The 22,174-nt window shown below is 38.7% G+C and overlaps 1 long non-coding RNA gene, 1 other non-coding gene and 1 pseudogene across 2 annotated transcripts; 1 reads left to right on the top strand and 2 right to left on the bottom strand.

The window, feature by feature from the left end:
* Window positions 1-43: 43 nt before the first annotated feature.
* Window positions 44-198, bottom strand: LOC114928244 (5.8S ribosomal RNA). Its single transcript, XR_003819038.1, has one exon. It is a non-coding gene; the product is annotated as a 5.8S ribosomal RNA (ribosomal RNA).
* A 9,895-nt stretch (window positions 199-10,093) lies between these two features.
* Window positions 10,094-11,357, bottom strand: LOC146719478 (small subunit ribosomal RNA; annotated as a pseudogene).
* A 710-nt stretch (window positions 11,358-12,067) lies between these two features.
* Window positions 12,068-21,599, top strand: LOC146719477 (uncharacterized). The gene is made up of 3 exons (XR_014926511.1): window positions 12,068-12,239; window positions 21,178-21,390; window positions 21,480-21,599. It is a non-coding gene; the product is annotated as an uncharacterized LOC146719477 (long non-coding RNA).
* The last annotated feature ends 575 nt before the right edge of the window (window positions 21,600-22,174 follow it).

Here is a 22,174-nt window from a genome sequence, read left to right as displayed (position 1 = left end):
CCGTGCGCGCTTTTCGGGCGCAAGCAGTTTAGGGGTACTAAAACGACCCTCAGCCAGGCGTGGTCCGGGAATTGTATCCGTGGACCGCAATGTGCGTTCGAAATGTCGATGTTCATGTGTCCTGCAGTTCACAAGTTGACGCGCAATTAGCTGCGTTCTTCATCGACCCACGAGCCAAGTGATCCACCGTTCAGGGTAATCGTTCGAAATTTTTGCGTTCGCGAAGAAACGCGCTTCTCGTTCAACCATCGTGGTCTCTTCTTTCGGACGAGAGAGAGAGAATAATCGTGGTGGCTCTTCGATCAGCCTGTCCGCTCGCGTCCGAGGACGCGCGCGGACCGCCGCCTCCCGCCAGGGAAGGCTACGGCACAAAGATAGAGTTGTGTGTTTCTCGTTCGGAGCGTCTCTCCCGCAACGGGAGAACCGTGGCGGAAGCTCTTTGAAGAAACCGTCGGACCGACACAGTTGACAGATTGGTCGAAATATCATCGATCCCTTCTCTGTGTTATATATTGTTATGTCCGTGTCCCGCCCGTTTGACGATACATCCCTGTATTATACGATCGTCAGGATTTTCTATTAGGATCTTCTATCAGGGTCTTCTATCAGGGTCTTCTATCAGGATCTTCTATCGTCGCTAAGAAGCTGTTTATGTCTATCGATGCGTTTTGTTCTGGTCTAGCTGTCGTGCGGTGAGGACGTATCCTCTGACAGCTGATCGGCGGATATATTTGCATTAGGATTAATGCACGTAATATTATATTGTATCGCTACGGTTTATTGGCTTCTAATATTAAAGTTTATTGCTTTACTACGCGAGTGTATTCATTTCCGGCGTGTGAGAGTTTGAGTGCGCGCGACATTTCTTCGAGATAATCTGAAGGGTGGTCGCGGACGTAACATTTTGGGGGCTCAGCCGGGATCGTTTGGACGTAACACGAGCCACGAACCGTAGTAAAAAAAGGACAAATATTTCGTGTGTGTGGTGCGGTGAAAAGGTTACGATGTCTTTGGTGCATTCTCCGAGGATTACTCGTTCGCAAGCTTCGTCACGAGCAATGATCGGCGAAGAACAACAGTCGACTCCACTTCAAGCGATTAACAGCGAGGAAACTTCCGAGCGCGTGGACGCTTTACAGGAGGCGTTAGAACAAATTAGAGAATTGCGAGAGGAACGCTCACAACAGCAGGCTCAATTTTTGACAATGCTGCAACAGCGGGACGAGGAACTGCACCGATTACAGAAAAGACTTGCCTCATCGGAAAATAACCAGCTAAGTCACACACATAATAGAATTCCGAACAACACCACACGTAGAAATAGCAAATCGAACAATGTTTTACACAATAATTTTGAGCTCGGATATAAGCTCAAACCCGAGAATTTTGACGGGAGTGTACCTTTGCGCGAATTTATTGCCCAGTTCGATTTTATAGCGCGAGCTAATGGTTGGAATTCGTTTCAAAAGACCTTGGCTCTTGCCGCTTGTTTAAGAGGGAAAGCGCGGACCGTTTTGGATGGAATTTCGGAGATTGAAAATTTAGAGTTCGCGGATTTAAAGTCAAAATTAGAATTACGTTTCGGTGAAGGGCATTCGGCTCAGTCTTATTACGCGCAATTTACGAATCGTAGACAAAAGAGTTCGGAAGATTTGGCTTTTCTTGGCGCGGATTTAGACAGATTGTCGCGATTAGCCTATCCTGTGAGTGTTCTCATGAAGTTAGAGATAAAATTGCTTGCGCACAATTTATTACTGCAATATCAGACGGCTTTTTGAAGAGAACTCTTCAATTAGAAAGCGTTATTTCATTAAAATCTGCCATAGAGAGAGCAATGGCAGTAAAAGTTATTCAAGAAAATAGTTTTCAAAAAAATAAAAATTTCCCGAATCAAAATTTTGAAAAATATAACAAATATAATAAATATAATAAATTTAATAAATTTAATAAATTAGAGAACAAAGAGAAAAACGAGGAAACAAAAGAGAAACATAAAGAGAAAGGGAAGTCTTATAATAATAAATATTTTCAAAGGAACGGTCCGAAGGCAAAAAAGGAATGTTGGCATTGCGGCGCTGAGGGACACTTCCGTTCTGAATGTCCGTCATTTACGGAAAACAAGGTTTAGTCGAACTTCGCGGGGCAGGTTCGGCTAATTGCGTGATAGCCCCAAATGTTTTACAATGTGCTAAAATAAGTAGAACTAGAAATAATTTTTATTATAAAGGAAAATTGGACGGAAAGATTTGTCGATTTAAAATAGATACGGGTTCCGATGTTTTTATTCTTAGAGAGGGATTTTTGAAAGAATCGAAAGAATATTTGGAAATAAACAATTGTTATCTTAAATATCCTACAGGGGAATTAATTGGAGTAAAATATAAAGTTAACGTTTTGATTGAATTAGGAAAGCATGAAGTAGAGATTCCTATAATTGTTGCTAACATTTCTGATGATTGCATTCTTGGGATAGATTTTCTTGAAAAAATAAATTTAGGAAAAGTTTTTGAATCCCAATTTGGAAATATTGTTGAGAATAATAAAAATGAATTTTCGTGTTTTCGAATTATTAAAGGGAAAGTCCCTGATTTTCTTGAGACATTTTTCGGGGAAAATTCTAAAAATTTGAATTCCTCTCAAAAAGATATTTTTGCCAATTTCTTATTAGAATTTCAGGATGTATTTTCTCAGGATTTGATTGCAGGGAACTGTGGAATTTTAAAACACGATATTAAGGTTACGGATTCTAGGCCGATTAAACAAGCTCCACGTAGAGTTCCGATTCATTTAAGAGAGGAAGTCAATAAAATCATTAAAGAAATGAAGTCTCATGGAGTTATTGAAGAATCTAAAAGTCCGTGGGTCTCTCCTGTCGTAATGGTAAAGAAAAAAGATGGATCATTAAGATTTTGCGTCGACTATAGGAAGCTGAATTCTGTCACGGTGAAAGATTCATATCCATTGCCTCGAATTGAAGATATTTTGGATCAACTTTCAGGAAATTCTTGGTTCTCTACTCTGGATCTGAAGAGCGGGTATTGGCAAGTAAAGCTGGACTCCAAAGACAAGGAGAAGACGGCTTTCTCTGTGAGAAATGGATTATGGCAATTTACTGTCATGCCATTTGGACTTTGCAATGCCCCCGCTACTTTTGAACGGTTGATGGAGAAAGTTCTTCAAGATGTTTTATCGAAGATCTGTTTAGTTTATCTTGACGATGTGATTGTTTTCAGTGAAATATTCGAGGGGATGATGGAAAATTTGAAGAAAATCTTTCTTCGCTTTTGCTCAGCAAATTTGAAATTGAACCCTAAGAAGTGTTCGCTTTTTGGAAGAGAAGTAAAATATCTTGGTCATGTTATCTCTGAACATGGAATTACGACGGATCCTGAGAAGATTTCTGCCGTCAGAAATTGGCCTGTTCCTCAGAATAGGAAACAAATTCGAAGTTTTCTAGGATTTTGTTCTTATTATAGGAAATTTATTAAAGGCTTCTCTTTGATAGCCAAACCGTTATTTGTTCTTACAGAAAATCAAGTAAAATTTGAATGGAATTCATCTTGTGAAGAGGCATTCAATGAATTAAAAGAGAGATTAGTTTCTTCGCCAATTTTATCTTTTCCGAAGGAACACGGACAATTCATTTTGGATACGGATGCTTCGAATCATAGGATAGGAGCGGTATTATCGCAAGTTCAGAATGGTTCAGAAAAAGTCATCGCTTATTTCAGTCGAGTCTTGAATAAAGCAGAAAGGAATTATTGCATTACACGAAGGGAATTATTAGCAATTGTGGCATCAATGAAGTCTTTTCATCATTATCTATATGGAAGGAAATTCCAAATTCGAACGGATCATATTTCTTTGAGATGGCTTTTGTCATTCAAAGATTTAGAAGGACAATTAGCTCGATGGCTAGAGAGATTGCAACAGTACGAGTTTGAAATAATTCATCGAAAAGGACGACTGCATCAGAATGCTGATGGTTTGTCAAGACGCCCTTGTTCAGAACTCGGTTGTGTTTATTGTGCCAAAGTAGAATTGAAAGAAAATTCTGTTGCTAGAATTATTCTTGGAGAAAATAGTTCAGAGAAATGGCGGAATAAACAATTAGAAGATCCTATTATTTCAATGTTCCTTCAAGGGAAAGAAATTAATAGACGTCCTGATTTACAAGAAATTAATAGAGATATTTCTGCGAAAGTTTATTGGTCCTACTGGGATGCTTTGGTTATTAGAGATGGAATTTTATATAAAAGATGGGAATCCCCTAACCTTAAATTAGAAATTTTCCAGATTATTGTTCCTAAGAACTTCATCAATCAAGTTTTGGAGGAGGCTCATGATTCTGCGTCTGGTGGCCATTTTGGTGTAAATAAGACGTTAGGGAAGATCCGAAAGCGTTTTTATTGGGCCAAATGTAAGAATGATGTGGAGGATTGGTGCCGTTCCTGTAAGGTTTGTGTAGCAAGGAGAGGTCCATCAGGAAAAGGGAAGTCACCTCTTCAAGTGTTTGATGCTGGATTTCCATTTGAGAGGGTACAAATGGATATACTTGGCCCTCTTCCGACTACCACAGCTGGAAATCGATATTTGTTAGTGATTATTGATTGTTTTACCAAGTGTGTAGAGGCATTTGCTTTAAAAAATATTAAAGTAAAAACGGTAGCTGATGTTTTCGTGAAACAATTTGTTTCTCGACATGGAGTTCCGTTGGAAGTGCATACCGATCAAGGTAAAAATTTTGAATCTAAAATTTTTCAAGAGGTAACACATCTTTTAGGGATTAGGAAGACGAGGACTACTGCTCTACATCCTCAGTCAGATGGGCAGGTAGAACGTCATCACCTAAACGATTCTTAATTACTTGGCTAAATATGTTTCAGAAGATCAGAAGGATTGGGATGACTGGATTCATATGTACTTGTTGGCATATCGTTCTTCGAAACATGAAGCTACGGGTGCTTCCCCTGCTGAATTGTATTTCGCACGAGACTTAAGACTACTGTAACGTCCAGACAAATTTCAAAATTTTAATCTTTTTCAAAAATTAATTCTTTAACATATTAATCATGACAATCGCTAACCTACATGAAAGACCGGTATTAACAAATATTTAGTCTCGCATATAATCGCTCATAAGTTAAAAAACATGATTTCTGCCTGCCCCTCACCCCCCCTCATTACCCCCGGGTTAGAACTCCCATAGTATCCCTACTATTAGAAATTCGTTCCTGATGCAAGTTACTTATCAATTTACATATAACTATGAAATGTAAATGTAAATTGATAAATTTTATCAACCTATCATGATTATTAAACTCTAACTATAAAATAACAATAGAAGTTACAATTAAGCTTTTCTACCATTTACATGCAAATATGAATATAAATTAAAGCAAATAAGATTATTTTAATCTATAACAAAATTTACGAAGTAATGCATTTTATTTTAAATTGCAAAGGGAATCGACATATTCTAAAGAATAATACCTAAAATATATAGACATCGTTCGTAAAGTAGTAATTAGGTATGAAACCCGCTTTATTATGTGAACTCGGCTTTACTCTCAAGAAACATCTAAAAGACTCTAGAAGGTTCTAGAAAGACAGTTGAGAACCGTTACATTCCAGAAGCATGATGCAAAGCATGATGCAACGCTGAAACACGTTGCAACCTGCAAGGCCCGTTGCAAGCCGCGTAGCGGTGAGTCACCAAAGAAGCACCGCTATCGCTACCAAGAAGAAGATAAGATAAGTCGGAGCGCATAGCCAACAAAGGCATACCGCTATCGCTACCGAGAATAGGATAAGGAAAGTCGGAGCGCCCGGCGATGAGTCATCAAAGGAACGCCGCTATCGCTACTAAGAAACCATCTCTCCGGGACTTAACCGTCGCAATCTCTACCAGGAACAGATTGTCTCCGGTACTTCCCCGGCATACCTCTCTTGCCATTGGCTAAGCCGCATCGCCCGATGGGAGGAGCGAGCCACATTTTACGGTATATAAACCCTGCACCCGGCACGGAACGGCAGTGATTTCGTCGCAGTGGTTCTAGTCAACAACAATCCAGCACTCAACCAGCAAATACTACGGGGTCCTGAAGACATAGCCGCCATTTTGGTGAGACACAGCCGCCATTTCGGACCGAGGTACCGAGGCTCCTCAGATCTTCAGACTCAGAGGGAAGAACACAGTAGCGAAGTGTACCATAGCAAGGCACATTAGACATTGTCTAACCTTGTGAGTATTTAAGCCAGTTCACATATCCCTAAATAGTAAAGCGCGACGGGCACTCATTATATTTACTCATTATATTTAATCATTATATTTAATTATCCAATATTAACTCAATCTTACATTATCTTTCGAACTCTGAATTTTGAACATAGGCATAAGCCATATATTACTCTGCGTTTCCGATATTATTTCAATCTACGATTTGCATCTGCATACGTCTGCGTTACAATCGTCGATTTATTCAATATTTTATCCAATACTATTCAATATTATTTAACCGATATCGCATACTTATTCAATCTATTATAATAAATATACTTATGTATTTTATTATATCACTGCTTATTTATATATGTATGTAACCCTGTATCCTACCACATATTAGCGAATTGAATGCCGCTAATTCCTCTGTACACATTAGAAACTATATTCTGTCAGAAGGTACATTCGCAAGTCATCTCTGAGGTGCACGTTTAGTAAAGTGAACGTCGTATTAGCCTATTAAGACAAGGACCAGAGAACCCGGCCTAGCCGGATGAACACCTATCTCTCTATCGCTTTTACGCTTTTATTACCTTGCATTTTCCAATAGTTGCGAATACTTTACTACACCAACTGACAGTGATTTTGCATATTGATATTCGATTCATTTGACAAGTGTACACCACCCGACCCTATTTACTACCGATAGAAATATACCCTGTCATAAGGTACATTCGCAAGTCATCTCTGAGGTGCACGTTTAGTAAAGTGAACGTCGCATTAGCCTATTAAGACAAGGACCAGAGAACCCGGCCTAGCCGGATGAACACCTATCTCTCTATCGCTTTCACGCTTTTGTTACCTTGCATTTTCCAATAGTTGCGAATACTTTACCAAACCGAATGACAGAGGTCTTGATAATTACTAAGAATTATTACTTCAATATTTAAGACTTAAATCTTTGATGCTTGAAAGTACAAATATTAATATTCTTGATATAGATATTAATACATGTACTAAGACTCCTTTTCCAATTCCACATTATTACCAATTCTCTTTCAGTATCGTTTAATTATAATTATAATTGACACAACGCTTAATTAATTAACAGGTGAAGGGCATTCTCGTATAGATTAACCTTTCATCTCGTCTCTAACTCTTTAACACGTAAATCACGACTTAAACGTAAGTCACATTCAATTACCTTTGATTATTTAACTATCTCAGTTCTATTAAACATATTATTCATATAAATTTATTTAACCATTAGATGGTCTCTCCCTTCCGAAGGAAGAATCAAATTGATCGCGACGAGCAACGTCTCCACAGACTACGCGAACGTAGGACAAGAAGAGTCTTAAACTTACATGTCCAAATATTTCCTACGCGAGTAATCGTTCGACCCCCTTCTCCAGACGTTTATTCGCCTATAAATAACCTTCCGCCCTACATTGATTATTCTCACCCGCAATTTCCGGAGCCCTCGCCGTTAGAATCAAATACGCTAATAATGAACCCTAATCATCAATTCTTACCCGATCCTGAATATTATATCCCGGATCAAAATCTACCAATCACATCGCCAGAGTACGATCCCATTTTACAATTTAATCACGAACAAAACTTTAATATTCTTGACGAGGATACCGTGAACCTCACATCCGACGGCACTCGTAACTTCATCTCAGAAGAAGCTCAGGACGATTTTACCTCTTTTATTACTTACCTCATTCAGCCTAATAATTCGGAACAGTAGCTTAGCAATATTGTAACTCAATTTCAAGCTCCCCACGAACCACGTCAGAACCAATAAAGTTTATATCAATAGAAAGGTTTTATAAATAAATAAACGACATTGTATTTGCCAAATATCTTTATTTATCGACCCGACCCGTCAGTTTCCTTCTCCGTCCGATACTCTCAATCGAATCTCAAGCTCTCGGCTTCCCTGGGTATAGCCGGCCTAGCAGGTTGCCCATAAAACAAATAGAGAGCAGCTTCTTAAACGTCCACCGAGGTAGACGCGAGAGAAGACCGTCTTGTGCAGAAGGTAATTTATCGTTAGATGAATTATTGGACGTAACACTACCTTTGGATTTATTACGAGGGAGTCCTCCAGTAGATAAAAAAGATAATTCTTCCGAAGAATATGTACACAGATTGAGGGAAAAGTTGGACAATATTCACAGAAGTGCTAGTCAGCGTTTGAATCTTCAATCTTTTCGTTCTAAAATACGACATGATCGTAGAGCTAGGAAGATTAATTTTAATATTGGTCAAGAAGTATGGTTTTATAATCCTCATAGAGTAAAAGGCAAATCTCCTAAATTACAAAGTAATTGGGAGGGGCCTTATAAAATAATCAAAAAGCTTAGCGATGTGGTTTTTGGAATCATAAGGTCAAATAAGCACAAATGTAAAATTGTGCATTCGGATAGATTAGCTCCTTTTTATAGTCGAAACTTGCATTAGAATCGGAACCCACGATAGGTTACTTGTACTTTTAATAAAATTGTGTATTCTTCAATTTTTCTGCCGTAAGATTTGTGTTTCAGGAAAAGCTTATTTGGCAACAAAAAGAAAAAGGACCTGATGAAAATGAGAGAGATAAAAGGGATGAAGACTACCTCACAAAAAAGGGACGAAGACTGCCTCACCCCGTGGTTATTTTGATCCGTGGTTTTTCCCGGGGGCTTTGGGCAAATGCCGAGGCAGAGGTTTGAGGAGTCCTTTAAAAGGGCGTTGGGTCCACGGAATGTTACCCCTCTCTTGCCTGAAGAATTTTTGGGACTTTGAGGAAAATTCCTGGAATCAATGAAGTCGATTGGACCCAAGATGGTGTGCAGTTCGTTGTACCTGGAACAGCAGTTCGGGGAGAACATGGAGTCACATCGGGGACTGTAATTCGGCGAGGTTCCTGTAAGGAATTGTTCTGGATCTGTCCTATTGAATTAATTGTCGGGACGACAATTTTGAAGAGGAGGGGGCAAGTGTTATGTCCGTGTCCCGCCCGTTTGACGATACATCCCTGTATTATACGATCGTCAGGATTTTCTATTAGGATCTTCTATCAGGGTCTTCTATCAGGGTCTTCTATCAGGATCTTCTATCGTCGCTAAGAAGCTGTTTATGTCTATCGATGCGTTTTGTTCTGGTCTAGCTGTCGTGCGGTGAGGACGTATCCTCTGACAGCTGATCGGCGGATATATTTGCATTAGGATTAATGCACGTAATATTATATTGTATCGCTACGGTTTATTGGCTTCTAATATTAAAGTTTATTGCTTTACTACGCGAGTGTATTCATTTCCGGCGTGTGAGAGTTTGAGTGCGCGCGACATTTCTTCGAGATAATCCGAAAGGGTGGTCGCGGACGTAACAATATATATTATAATAATATATGGGGGTCCTCTCGCTCGGCACTCGCGGTCGCACACCGTGTGTTCTCGGCACGCTGACCGCTGCCCCGCGACAACGGGGAGGGCGCGCGTCGACGAACGTCGTGGGTGCTGCACACACGCGTGCGCGGGCATAGGTTACCACCGGTTCGCGCTCAACGCCGAATCGACGCTCTGTGTGTGTGTGGCCGGAGGAATGGCACACACACGAGCGTGATCGCGAAGCGTCTCGCTCCGAATCGTCGTCGAACACCGCCGGGCGCGCTGCTCTGCTTGCCGACTACTTTCGGTCAGAGAGGCGCGACGGCGTCCGTCGTTATATCAAAACACAACAACAAATTCCGTCAAATCCGTTATTTTCTTTTTCTCTGAGAGCGCCTTTTCAGCGCGTCCATTCAGTCGCCGACTGCTGCGAGCGCGCGTCTCTCCCAAAAGAGAGGACTCTCGACGCAGAGCAGGACCTCCGGAACGTTAATGATCCTTCCGCAGATTCACCTACGGAAACCTTGTTACGACTTTTACTTCCTCTAAATGATCAAGTTTGGTCATCTTCCCGGCAACATCGGCAATGCCGAGACATTGCCGCGCACCAGTCCAAAGACCTCACTAAATCATTCAATCGGTAGTAGCGACGGGCGGTGTGTACAAAGGGCAGGGACGTAATCAACGCGAGCTTATGACTCGCGCTTACTGGGAATTCCTCGTTCATGGGGAACAATTGCAAGCCCCAATCCCTAGCACGAAGGAGGTTCAGCGGGTTACCCGGGCCTTTCGGCCAGGGAACACACGCTGATTCCTTCAGTGTAGCGCGCGTGCGGCCCAGAACATCTAAGGACATCACAGACCTGTTATTGCTCAATCTCGTGCGGCTAGAAGCCGCCTGTCCCTCTAAGAAGATTTGTTTGTACGTTGGTAGTAAAAACCCGCCAGCCGAAGCCGGGGGCCTTCGCGATACCATAAGGTACGCCTATTTAGCAGGCTAGAGTCTCGTTCGTTATCGGAATTAACCAGACAAATCGCTCCACCAACTAAGAACGGCTATGCACCACCACCCACCGAATCAAGAAAGAGCTATCAATCTGTCAATCCTTCCGGTGTCTGGGCCTGGTGAGGTTTCCCGTGTTGAGTCAAATTAAGCCGCAGGCTCCACTCCTGGTGGTGCCCTTCCGTCAATTCCTTTAAGTTTCAGCTTTGCAACCATACTTCCCCCGGAACCCAAAAGCTTTGGTTTCCCGGAAGCTGCCCGCCGAGTCATCGGAGGAACTTCGGCGGATCGCTAGCTGGCATCGTTTATGGTTAGAACTAGGGCGGTATCTGATCGCCTTCGAACCTCTAACTTTCGTTCTTGATTAATGAATGAGGAAGAGAATGAGAGCGTTGCGGAAGTGAGTGAGATAGCGTGTATGAGAGTAATTGGTGCGAGACTCCGTAAATTCCTGTTTACGGAGACGAACAAAATTTCAAAGAGTGCGAGTGAGAAAATACTGGACATTGTGGGAGAATATGAGGAACAGCCCTCACAGCACCGAACATTGCAGTAAAATTATAGGGAGGTTACAACCTTACATATTTAATAATCAATGTTACTGGTATATACCACTAACCTTACAATATAATCTTACGTTATAATATTATCGGAAGATTAATGGAACTTTATTTCAATATTTCAGTAATCTTACACGCAATTATGAAAATGAGATAATTGCGTGAAGATTACTGAAATATTGAAACAAGATTTCATTAATCTTTTGACAATATTATAATGTAAGATTATATTGTAAGGTTGTTGGTATATACTACTAACCTTACAATATAATCTGACATTATAATGTTGTCGGAAGATTAATGGAACTTTATTTCAATATTTCAGTAATCTTCACGCAGTTATCTCATTTTTCGGGAATACTAAAAATACGTAATATAAAACTATAAAATATCTTTTAAAATATTTATTAAATTTGATGTTTGCATATTTTCATATTTTCAAAATTATTTATTTATTAAAAATTTTAATTAAATTGAATTATAAAAATAATATATTATAAAATATTTTATTATAATATATTATAAAATAAGTTTAATTCTCTAGGGGTGTTAGGGGGGTTCTATGGATTAAAAATCTCAAGTAATTTAAGAGATTAATTCATATATTAAGTCTTGGTAGTAGACCAAGAAAAATATGTGCCTTGTGCACAATTATTTAATTTCAACGAAAAAATTAATTTCGATGAAATACACGCATTATAATATCCGTTCGGCTCTTAAGGCCATTTTCACTTGTATTTATTTATAAAATAAGTATTTCTTCGTATTTATGTTTGATAAATTTTCAACATTTTATAATTGTCATATTTATAATTATTTTATATTTCTTTGAAAAAATATTTATTTTGTTTTAACTTTGTTATTCAAATTGCGCGCCAATTAATTTATTGAGCGCGCCAATTATAGCCATTCTGAACTACTTTCCTTTCTTTCTAATGTGACAATTTTGTTATAATCGGACAAAGCACGTTTTGAGGAAAAGAATACTTCGTATTTTGTGCATTATTTTGAGTGTGTGCATCGGTTCAACTCATCTGTGCATCTCTTCAATCATCATACTATATAAAAACTGGGTAATAAATAAAAATTGTATAAATATTTAACTATATATAGATTTATGTATATTAAGAGGTTAAGTTAAGTTAGATTATCGTGCTTTCGGTATCTATAATAGCAGTATAATATTTATTATAATTATTTATTTATTATAAATAGTTTATTTTATTATAAATGTTTATAATGAATAGAATACATAAATATAAAATATATTCTAAGGGTCATCTTAGGCGTTTAGCTAAAATTGAGGCAGATTCGTATTCTTTTAGTAGAAGCAGTTCATTATTACAAGCACAAACTTTGCCTTGCAATAGTTCTATGAATACAGATATAGAATGTAATAAAGAAAATACTGCAAATATGAGAAATATAAATGATGAAGTTACTTTTATATCACTAAATGAAAACAATGTAAATGACAACATATCGCAATCAAATTTAATTGAACATTTACATGAGTCCTTAGAAGCAATAAGCACAGATAATAATTTTTATTCTGAAACTATGAGTGATGAGTCTTTAAATAAAAATAAAAATTTCAAACAATCTGTAGCTGCATGGGCAATAAAATATGGAATCACACACTCTGCGCTGACACCACTGTTAGAAATTTTAAATTCTTATACAAATACTAAATTTCCAAAGGACTCTAGAACTCTTTTACAAACTCCCAGAAATATTACCGAGGTTATTGAAATGGGCAATGGTCAATATTGTCACTTTGATATTAAAAGTATTGTGGAAAAAATGATAATGGATATAAGAAAAAGTGGTAAACAAATTTCTGTACTAGATTTATTAATAAATATTGATGGCATGACTATATCTCGGTCTTCAAACGGTTGTTTTTGGCCTATTCTTGTATCGGAAAATCTGTGTGATAAAGTATATATTGCAGGACTGTATTATGGATATACAAAACCAAAAGATCCCAATGAATTTTTAAAAAGATTTGTATCAGATATAAAGCCATTAATAATAACAGGAATTAGTGTCAATGAAATAACAGTCATAGTAAATTTAAGTGCATTGATTTGCGATACACCAGCAAAATCATTTGTTCTTTCAGTAAAAAGTCATACAGGATTTTCTAGCTGTACAAAATGTATCATAAGAGGTGAATGGCATGGACGTGTATGTTTTCCAGGAATAAATAAAAATAGCTTACGTACTGATTCAGAACTGGCAGATAATAAATACATGGGAGAATATCAGCAAGGAGAATGTATATTAAAGGAAATAGACAATTTTTGATTAGTTTCTTGTGTGCCACTTGATTATATGCATTTAGTATGTTTAGGGGTGATGCGAAAATTAATAAGTTTATGGTTGAAACATGTATTTCCAAAAAGAATAGCTAATACCTTCTGTGAACGAGTTTCTCGATTACTCAAAAATATAAGATCAACAGTTCCATTAGAATTTAATAGAAGACCTAGATCTCTGAAAGATTATAAACAGTGGAAAGCTACAGAATTTAGAACTTTTCTTTTATATTGTTTGGGAAAAAATTAAATTTCCGTGATCCCCGCGCGCCTTCGATATACGCTCCTGAGAGCTCTCTGTAATTGTGTACATCGACAGTTTGTTATTGCGTCCACAAGGGCGAAGCGCCGAATTAGGAGAGAGTTTCCGCGTCTTTAAAAAGGAGCGATGCGGCACGGAAGGCGAGTCTGGTACGACGAGCCGTCCGGTAAACCCGAGAAGAACATTTGTGATCCGAAGAATAAAAATTACGTATTCTTACTTAGAATAAAGAGACTAGTTCCTGCTATCTATCCTTGCCTATCGACGCAGTCCACAAGAGAGAACTAGGCGATAGCTCCGATAAAACCCAAAGGAGAAAATATACAAAACATGGTCCTTCGAGCCGGATCTGTGTCGAGAAATTAACGGATGGATTCAAACAAGATACACGTGCAAGCAGTGCAACTACTTCAAGTGAGCCATTCAACAATTGCGCTACATTCCGAGTAAAAATTTCCGTACGACAAGGAAGTATTTCGACTCACGTACATACGTTCTCCATTTCAACACCGTGTTTACCTTACAAGGTCGAGTTCTGCAAGACAATAGATCGAAATGGACAAGGCAATATTTGCGTTCGATACGAATTTACGTTATTTAACGAACTCAATAACGAATTTCCAAAAGCTTGGAGTTGATAATCAAACTCATGCCATCACTAAAGGACGATTTCAACTCTTGCAAAATTACTGGAATAAATGCCAGGAGAATGCCGCTATCATTGAGGCAATAGCAACCGACGCAGACGCGGCACAGCTTCCCTTCTTCAAGAGCAAGCTGCTAGACAAGGCGGAGGTCTTGTACATGCAAGCCTACGACTTCTTTCAAGAAAAACTCGAGGCATTCAACGTCGCTTCAATTTCCATTTCTGTACCAACGGCGGCCGCAACGACGTCCATCAACGAGATCCGATTGCCGAAGATCAACTTGCCTTCTTTCTCCGGTAATGTAACCGAGTGGCTAACGTTTCGCGATTTGTTTCTTGCGCTCGTTAAAAATCGCCGTTCCATATCGCAAGTCGAGAAATTGCAATATTTATTATCCGCGGTTACTGGCGACGCTGCTAAGTTGATTTCCCATCTTTCTCTAACCGATAGTAATTTCGATGTTGCATGGAAGGAACTCACGAATCGTTACGAAAATCAACGCGTTATTATTGACGCATATTTCAAACGTTTATTTACCATTCCTAATGTTTCGTCTAACGATCTGTACGGGTTAAAACAATTACGCTCCAATTCATCGGAATCGATAAATGCTCTGCGTGCCTTGAAATGTTCTGTAGATGAATGGGATATGATTTTAGTCTACATTCTTGTACAAAAACTAGACAAATTGACGAGAAAAGATTGGGAAGTCAGCTTAGGTTCAGAGAGGAGATATCCTACGATGGAAAAACTATACGCGTTTCTAGATACACAAATTCGTTCGCTTGAGGCTGTATCCAAGGACGGAGATAACTCGAAGTCCGCCAACGGAAACTCATCCGAAAAGAGTTCCGGTGCTCGCTCGATTCCAAATGCGGCACGAAAAAATAATATAGTGCGTTCTCACCATACAAACACCGCGAGTACGTGCGCTCTTTGTTCCGAAACACATCGTTTAATGCATTGCGAGAAATTTCAAGCGTTAAGCATTTCGCATCGACTAGAGTTTGTTCAAAAAAATAATATATGCAAAAATTGTTTGACCAAAGGTCATTACGTTTCGAATTGTCGTAGTTCCTTTACTTGCTTGAAATGTAAAAGACAACATCATACTTTGTTACACGAGAATTCAAGGTCAAGTTTAACGACAACAACAGACTCTGGACAATGCGATAACGCGTCCAACGTACATTCACACGTGAACGCGGTAGTTATATCCGTGCTCCTGGCTATCGCATGTGTTTGTATAGGATCAGAAAACGGTCGACATGTTTACACGCGAGCACTAATCGATCAAGGTTCCGATGCCACATTCGTTTCGTCACGAGTCGCTCAAATGTTGAGAACTCGCTTAATTTCAACACGCGTAAAGGTATCTGGCATCGGTGACACTACGTCTAATTGCGTTCAACATGCCGTCTCTATTTCTATCAGCGCGACTAATAAAAATGATACGATTCTTCATACCAAAGCATTGGTCGTTCCAAAAATTACAGCGTACATTCCACCTCATTTCCAATTACAAGAGATTCCGTTTCTTTCCAAATTGAATCTAGCCGATCCAAATCCAAGCTCAAATGATGCAATCAGAGTACTTCTCGGGGCCGAATTATACGGTTCAATTATGATGGGTGGCTTAATGAAAGCTTCTAACGATGCTACACTTGCGCAAGAAACGATATTCGGGTGGATCATTTCGGGTCCTATTTCAAACCAAAAAAATAGCCAAAGAATTCACGTTCACCAAGCAACTTCTGGCAATCTCGATTTCGAACTCCGACGTTTTTGGGAGCTGGAAGAAATTCCAACGACACACGCTCTCTCAAAGGAAAATCTTCGTTGCAACTTACATTTTCAAGAGACACATATGCGCGATTCTTCAGGGCGCTATGTTGTCCGCTTACCCTTCAAGTCTGGTCCTCCGATAAAAATCGGCGAGTCAAGGTCAGTAGCTACGCGTTCACTCGCGCAACTAGAGCGACGTTTAGCCAATTCTCGGGAAATTTCAGGGCAATACGTCGACTTTCTTAACGAGTATGAAGAGCTCGGGCATATGCAAAAAATCGAAAACGTGCAACGTTTCTTTCAACCGACGTTTCTACCTCATCATCCAGTTATTTGCGAGGACAATACTACAACCAAACTTCGTGTAGTGTTTAATGCCTCGGCAAATACCTCGAATAACACTTCTTTGAATGACCATCTTATGATTGGTCCAAAGTTGCAAGCCGATCTTCCGGCGATTATTCTTCAATGGCGTTTGTACAAATACGTTTTTTCCGCTGATATTCAGCAAATGTTTCGACAAATACAGATTCATTCAGACGATCGCCAATATCAATTAATATTGTGGCGTACGATTCCGAACGAGCCAGTCCATATTTATTCATTAAATACCGTTACTTATGGTACTGCCTGCGCGCCTTATCTCGCCCAACGCGTGCTCAAACAACTTTCAATCGACGAGAGTTCGCGTTTTCCACTAGCTCAAGCAATTTTGCAAAATGAAATATACGTTGACGATGTCCTATCCGGAGGCGATGATAAACCATCCACGATTAAAAAACGCGACCAACTAATCGGCTGTTTACTAAGCGCAGGCATTCATCTCAGAAAATGGGCCAGCAACGATTTTGAAATTCTACAAGATATAAATCCTGCGAATCACGGTCTAGCAAGTTCCAAGCCTTTCCAAGAAGGTGAACAATTAAAAATACTCGGTATTCATTGGACACCTTGCGATGATAATTTTTCCTTTGAAATAAAATTCCGTCCACCATCTACCGACATTTCGAAACGACAAATCCTTTCGACGATAGCGAAAATATTCGATCCCCTCGGATGGGTGTCTCCGATCACGATATCTCTCAAAATTCTACTGCAAAAACTGTGGAAATTTTCCTACGGATGGGATGATATTCTTCCTGCGGAAATAACAACCGAATGGAATGCTTTTTGCGAAAAAATGTTACACTTGACGACTCTGCAAGTTCCTCGTTGGTTAGGCTTCGAGCGTAACATTCAGTGCTTGCATTTACACGGCTTTTGCGACGCTTCATCTAAAGCCTATGCAGCGGTAGTCTATTCAAAAATTGTCACGAATTCTGGCGATAGTCATGTTCGACTTCTTCTATCAAAAACCAAGGTTGCTCCGATTAAAACGATTTCGATTCCACGACTCGAGCTCTGTGCGGCTCAGCTGCTAGCACGCTGTATTTCGTTTACTATTGACGCGATGAAATTGCAAAACATTCCTGTGTTTTGCTGGAGTGACTCGACAATCGTATTAGCATGGTTGCAAAAGGCTCCATCAGATTTAAAAGTATTTGTAGCTAACAGAGCGTCTTCTATTCAAACGAAGCTTCCTACGGCGACATGGCTGCATGTGCCAACAGAAGATAATCCCGCAGATTGCGCATCGCGCGGCATAAATCCAGCTCAGCTAACGACTTCCAGCTCCTGGTGGAACGGCCCGGCATGGCTGAAATTTAACGAGGATAATTGGCCAGTTCAATCTACGATAAGTTGCACCGAAGATGATTCCGAATTGAAAGCGTCAAATGCAGTCCACTCGCATCATTCAAATCGAGCGGAACTTTTTGAATCCTTCAATCATATCTCCACGTGGCCACGCTTACTACGGGTCACCGCATACGTCCTTCGGTTCAAGTTTCGAACGAGAGTCCCAGATGTTGCTCAAGGTCTCTCTATTTTGCAAGTCGATGAAATAAAAACCGCGCACAGATTCTGGATTAAACAAATGCAAACGGAATACTTTTCAAAAGAAATCGTCGCTTTCAAAGCCAAGTCGAGGTTACCAGTTCGATGCTCCATCCATTCTCTCGATCCGTTCCTGGATCCCTCCGGTATCCTACGCGTGGGTGGTCGACTTCAACTGTCTGACCTTTCATATGATCGTAAATTTCCGATTCTACTTCCAAAGCATTACCTTTCTAAGCTCATTATCGATCAAATTCATAAGGATACACTTCACGGCGGTGTACAGTTAATGCTTCGCACGTTGCGAGAACAATATTGGATTCTGGGGGCGCGAAGCATGGTAAAAGGTTGTATCCGCAATTGCGTGACATGTACTCGGCATCGCGCCATAACCGGCGTACAATTTATGGCCGACCTTCCTACATTTAGAGTAATTCCGTCCCGTCCATTTTGCCATACGGGACTTGATTACGCCGGCCCTTTCGCAATTCGAGACGCTTCCGGCCGCGGACGTAAGTCGCACAAAACATACATCTCGCTATTTGTTTGTCTCGCTACACGAGCTATACACTTAGAGCTCGTTCATGATTATTCCACGGCTGCGTTTCTCGCATCTTTCGAACGGTTCGTAGCGCGTCGTGGCATTCCATCCGATCTTTATTCCGACAACGCGACTACCTATCAAGGCGCGGATCGCGAACTTGTTACAGCGATCCGACAAACTCAAGCCGACGTAGATCTGCAGGCGAAGTTCGCGTCAAAGCCAGTTCAATGGCATTTCATTCCGCCTTCTGCCCCTCATTTTGGGGGCATGTGGGAGGCAGGTGTTAAGAGTGTTAAGCACCATTTGCGACGTATACTTGGTTCCTGCACACCTACGGTCGAAGAGTTCACCACGCTTTTATGTAACATCGAAGCATGTTTGAATTCGCGCCCGATCGCCGCACTTCATGACGATGTAAATTCTTGCAATGCGCTCACACCAGGGCATTTTTAATTGGTAGCGCCATTAAATCGATTCCGAGTCCGAGCGTCTTACATATCTCCGAGTCACGACTCGATCGATGGCAATTAATGCGTGCGAAATACGAGCAATTTTGGAAATTGTGGAGTCTTGACTACTTGAACACCTTGCAGCAGCGTTTTAAATGGCAGAATCGATCTGATGAATTTCGCATAAACGATATTGTTCTAATAAAAAATCCTAATTTACCTCCCTGCAGATAGGAACTTGCGAGAATCATCGAATGTAAGCCTGACAAGGATGGCCTGGTGCGAGTTGCTCAGGTCAAGACCGCGTCTTCTACTTTTGTAAGACCTATTGTTAAACTCTGTAAATTGCCGGTAAGTCCAGACGGTTCAGCGTAATCTAAATTCTGCAGGTTGTCTCCAATGATTGCAGTTCAATGTGTAAGGATTTACCCCTGACTGTCATTTGAATCCCTTGGCGATTCAACCCGAGGGGTATGTTTGGGAAAAAATTAAATTTCCGTGATCCCCGCGCGCCTTCGATATACGCTCCTGAGAGCTCTCTGTAATTGTGTACATCGACAATTTGTTATTGCGTCCACAAAGGCGAAGCGCCGAATTAGGAGAGAGTTTCCGCGTCTTTAAAAAGGAGCAATGCGGCACGGAAGGCGAGTCTGGTACGACGAGCCGTCCGGTAAACCCGAGAAGAACATTTGTGATCCAAAGAATAAAAATTACGTATTCTTACTTAGAATAAAGAGACTAGTTCCTGCTATCTATCCTTGCCTATCGACGCAGTCCACAAGAGAGAACTAGGCGATAGCTCCAAAAAACCCAAAGGAGAAAATATACAAAACATATATTTAGGGCCTATTGTTTTAAAAGATATATTAGACAGAGACATGTATAACCATTTTTTAACGCTTCATATTGCTATTTCAATATTATGTAATCAAACTTTTTGTGAGGAAAATTATTACTTAGATTATGTTCAAAATTTATTGAAACACTTTGTTGATTCTTTTGCAAAATTATATGATAAAGCACATGTATCTCATAATATACATAATTTACTACATCTTGTTGCAGATGTAAGAAAATTTGGAATATTAGATAACTTTAGTTGCTTTAGGTTTGAAAATTATATGTCAACAATTAAAAAACTATTGAGAAAAGGAGACAAACCATTACAACAAATTTCAAAAAGATTTGGTGAAATTGAAAATATAAATGAAACATTTAAAGAAAATACTCTGAATTATGAAATAAGAGGTTTTGAATTATATTTAGATAATAAACATTTTGATGGCCCTTTAGAAAACAATATTAAGAATATTAAAAATCAATATAAAATGTTGTGTAATTTATTATATACAATCCGCTGTGATAAAAGAAATAATTGCTGCATATTAGAAAATGGAGAGTACATAGAAATAGAAAATATTATTCAGAGTGAAGATAAAACTATATTTGTGATTGGGAAAAAACTATTAAATGTAAAAGTTTTATATGATGTACCTATTCAGTCTTCACTTTTACAAATAAATATTGTAAATGAAAATTATGAAAATCAAACTTTAAAAGCATGGGACATAAATTATATAGCAGCAAAAGCTTGGAAAATTCCGTATGGCGATCAGTTTGTTATATGCCCCTTAATACATACATTTAAAAATAATTTATCTAATAATAATAGATAATATATATAACTATAATAGTTATAGTATAAATAAGAATGCTACCGGAAACACGAGCGAAATTTTCAAATCGAGAATCCTCGCCATACGGAGGTTTTCGATTGGATAGTCTTGCTCGCATTTCCGATAACGCTCTTATCCGCGCTTTACTTGTAAATATAAAAATTATAAATATATTCATTAATATATATAAGTTATAAATATGAATGAGTTATAAAATCAGCATAGTTTAAGTGTGTATATATATACGAGTATAGAGTTCGAAGAATTGTTATAATTATTATTTATATAGTCCCGTTGTTTATTTCTAAAAAATAAAATTTTTAGTTTATTCTGATCTTCTATATTACGTGTGATTCTATCTTCACAAAACTTATAATATCTACTTTAAGCAGAAATGGCCACCTCGAAAATCTACATTGTCGTAGAATTTGATGATGGCCTGGCAATAGTACCTTCATGTTGGTTAAACGAGAGTGAAATGAAATGTGCTTATCCCACTTTTCGGGATCCAACAAAAATAAAAAAGGCTGTTGCATCACAATTATCTCCTGAAGATAACTCAAACTGGAAAAAATATGATGTTATAAAAATCTTCTATAGAACAAGTTAGATTTATTTTCAAAATTCGATTATGTACATTATTTATAAGTATGTCGATTTTAAATATCCTTTTTATGTCTATCTATATTTTCAGATTTATATGAAAAAGCAAAAGAGAAGCTACTTATTGCTGAAAATATGTCAGATTTGACGGCTGACGAAAGCACAGAAAATGATGACAAAAGATGCGTCAAAGAAAAAAAATCAAGACATATGCGAGCTAAAAAAATTTTTCTTTGTCAGAAGAGTGTGAATTTGATTCTGACGTTAGTGAGAAAACAACCAAATTATTACCCTTTCCTAAACTTACAAAAAAATCTTGTGTCACGAACAATAAAAAGATTTCTGCAAGTCAATTAGCTTCACCGCCATCAATACATATAGAACGCTCAAAATCTGAATGCCAAATCAGTTCTGCTAAGCATAATAAAAGTTTAGATAAAGAAGCGACAATAAATGATAGATACACAACAGAACGGAGATATTGTGACAATCTATCAGATGAAAATGGCAACTCGAAAATGACTGAGAAAGATAAAAATATCATGTGTACTGGAAGTAAAAACTTATTAATAACTGCAGAAAATGGTTAATATTTTAACAAATTTTTTGAAAATATTTATGTATATTCAAAATTATTAGTTTATTACATCAGTATTTATTATATATAATAAGAGATAATAAATGCGCACGAATCTTTTATTACCATAGCAAAATAATTACAACACAGCGATCAAAAAAGCACTTTAGTTATTTTGCATTTTTAATTTATTTAATTTTTTAATGTTT

Source organism: Nylanderia fulva, unplaced genomic scaffold (assembly GCF_048542155.1).
Source record: "Nylanderia fulva isolate GAGA-0341 unplaced genomic scaffold, ASM4854215v1 Scaffold972, whole genome shotgun sequence".
Lineage (NCBI taxonomy): Eukaryota > Metazoa > Arthropoda > Insecta > Hymenoptera > Formicidae > Nylanderia > Nylanderia fulva.
The sequence above is the reverse complement of the archived record's forward strand: the minus strand, read 5'-3'. Positions and strand labels throughout refer to the sequence as shown.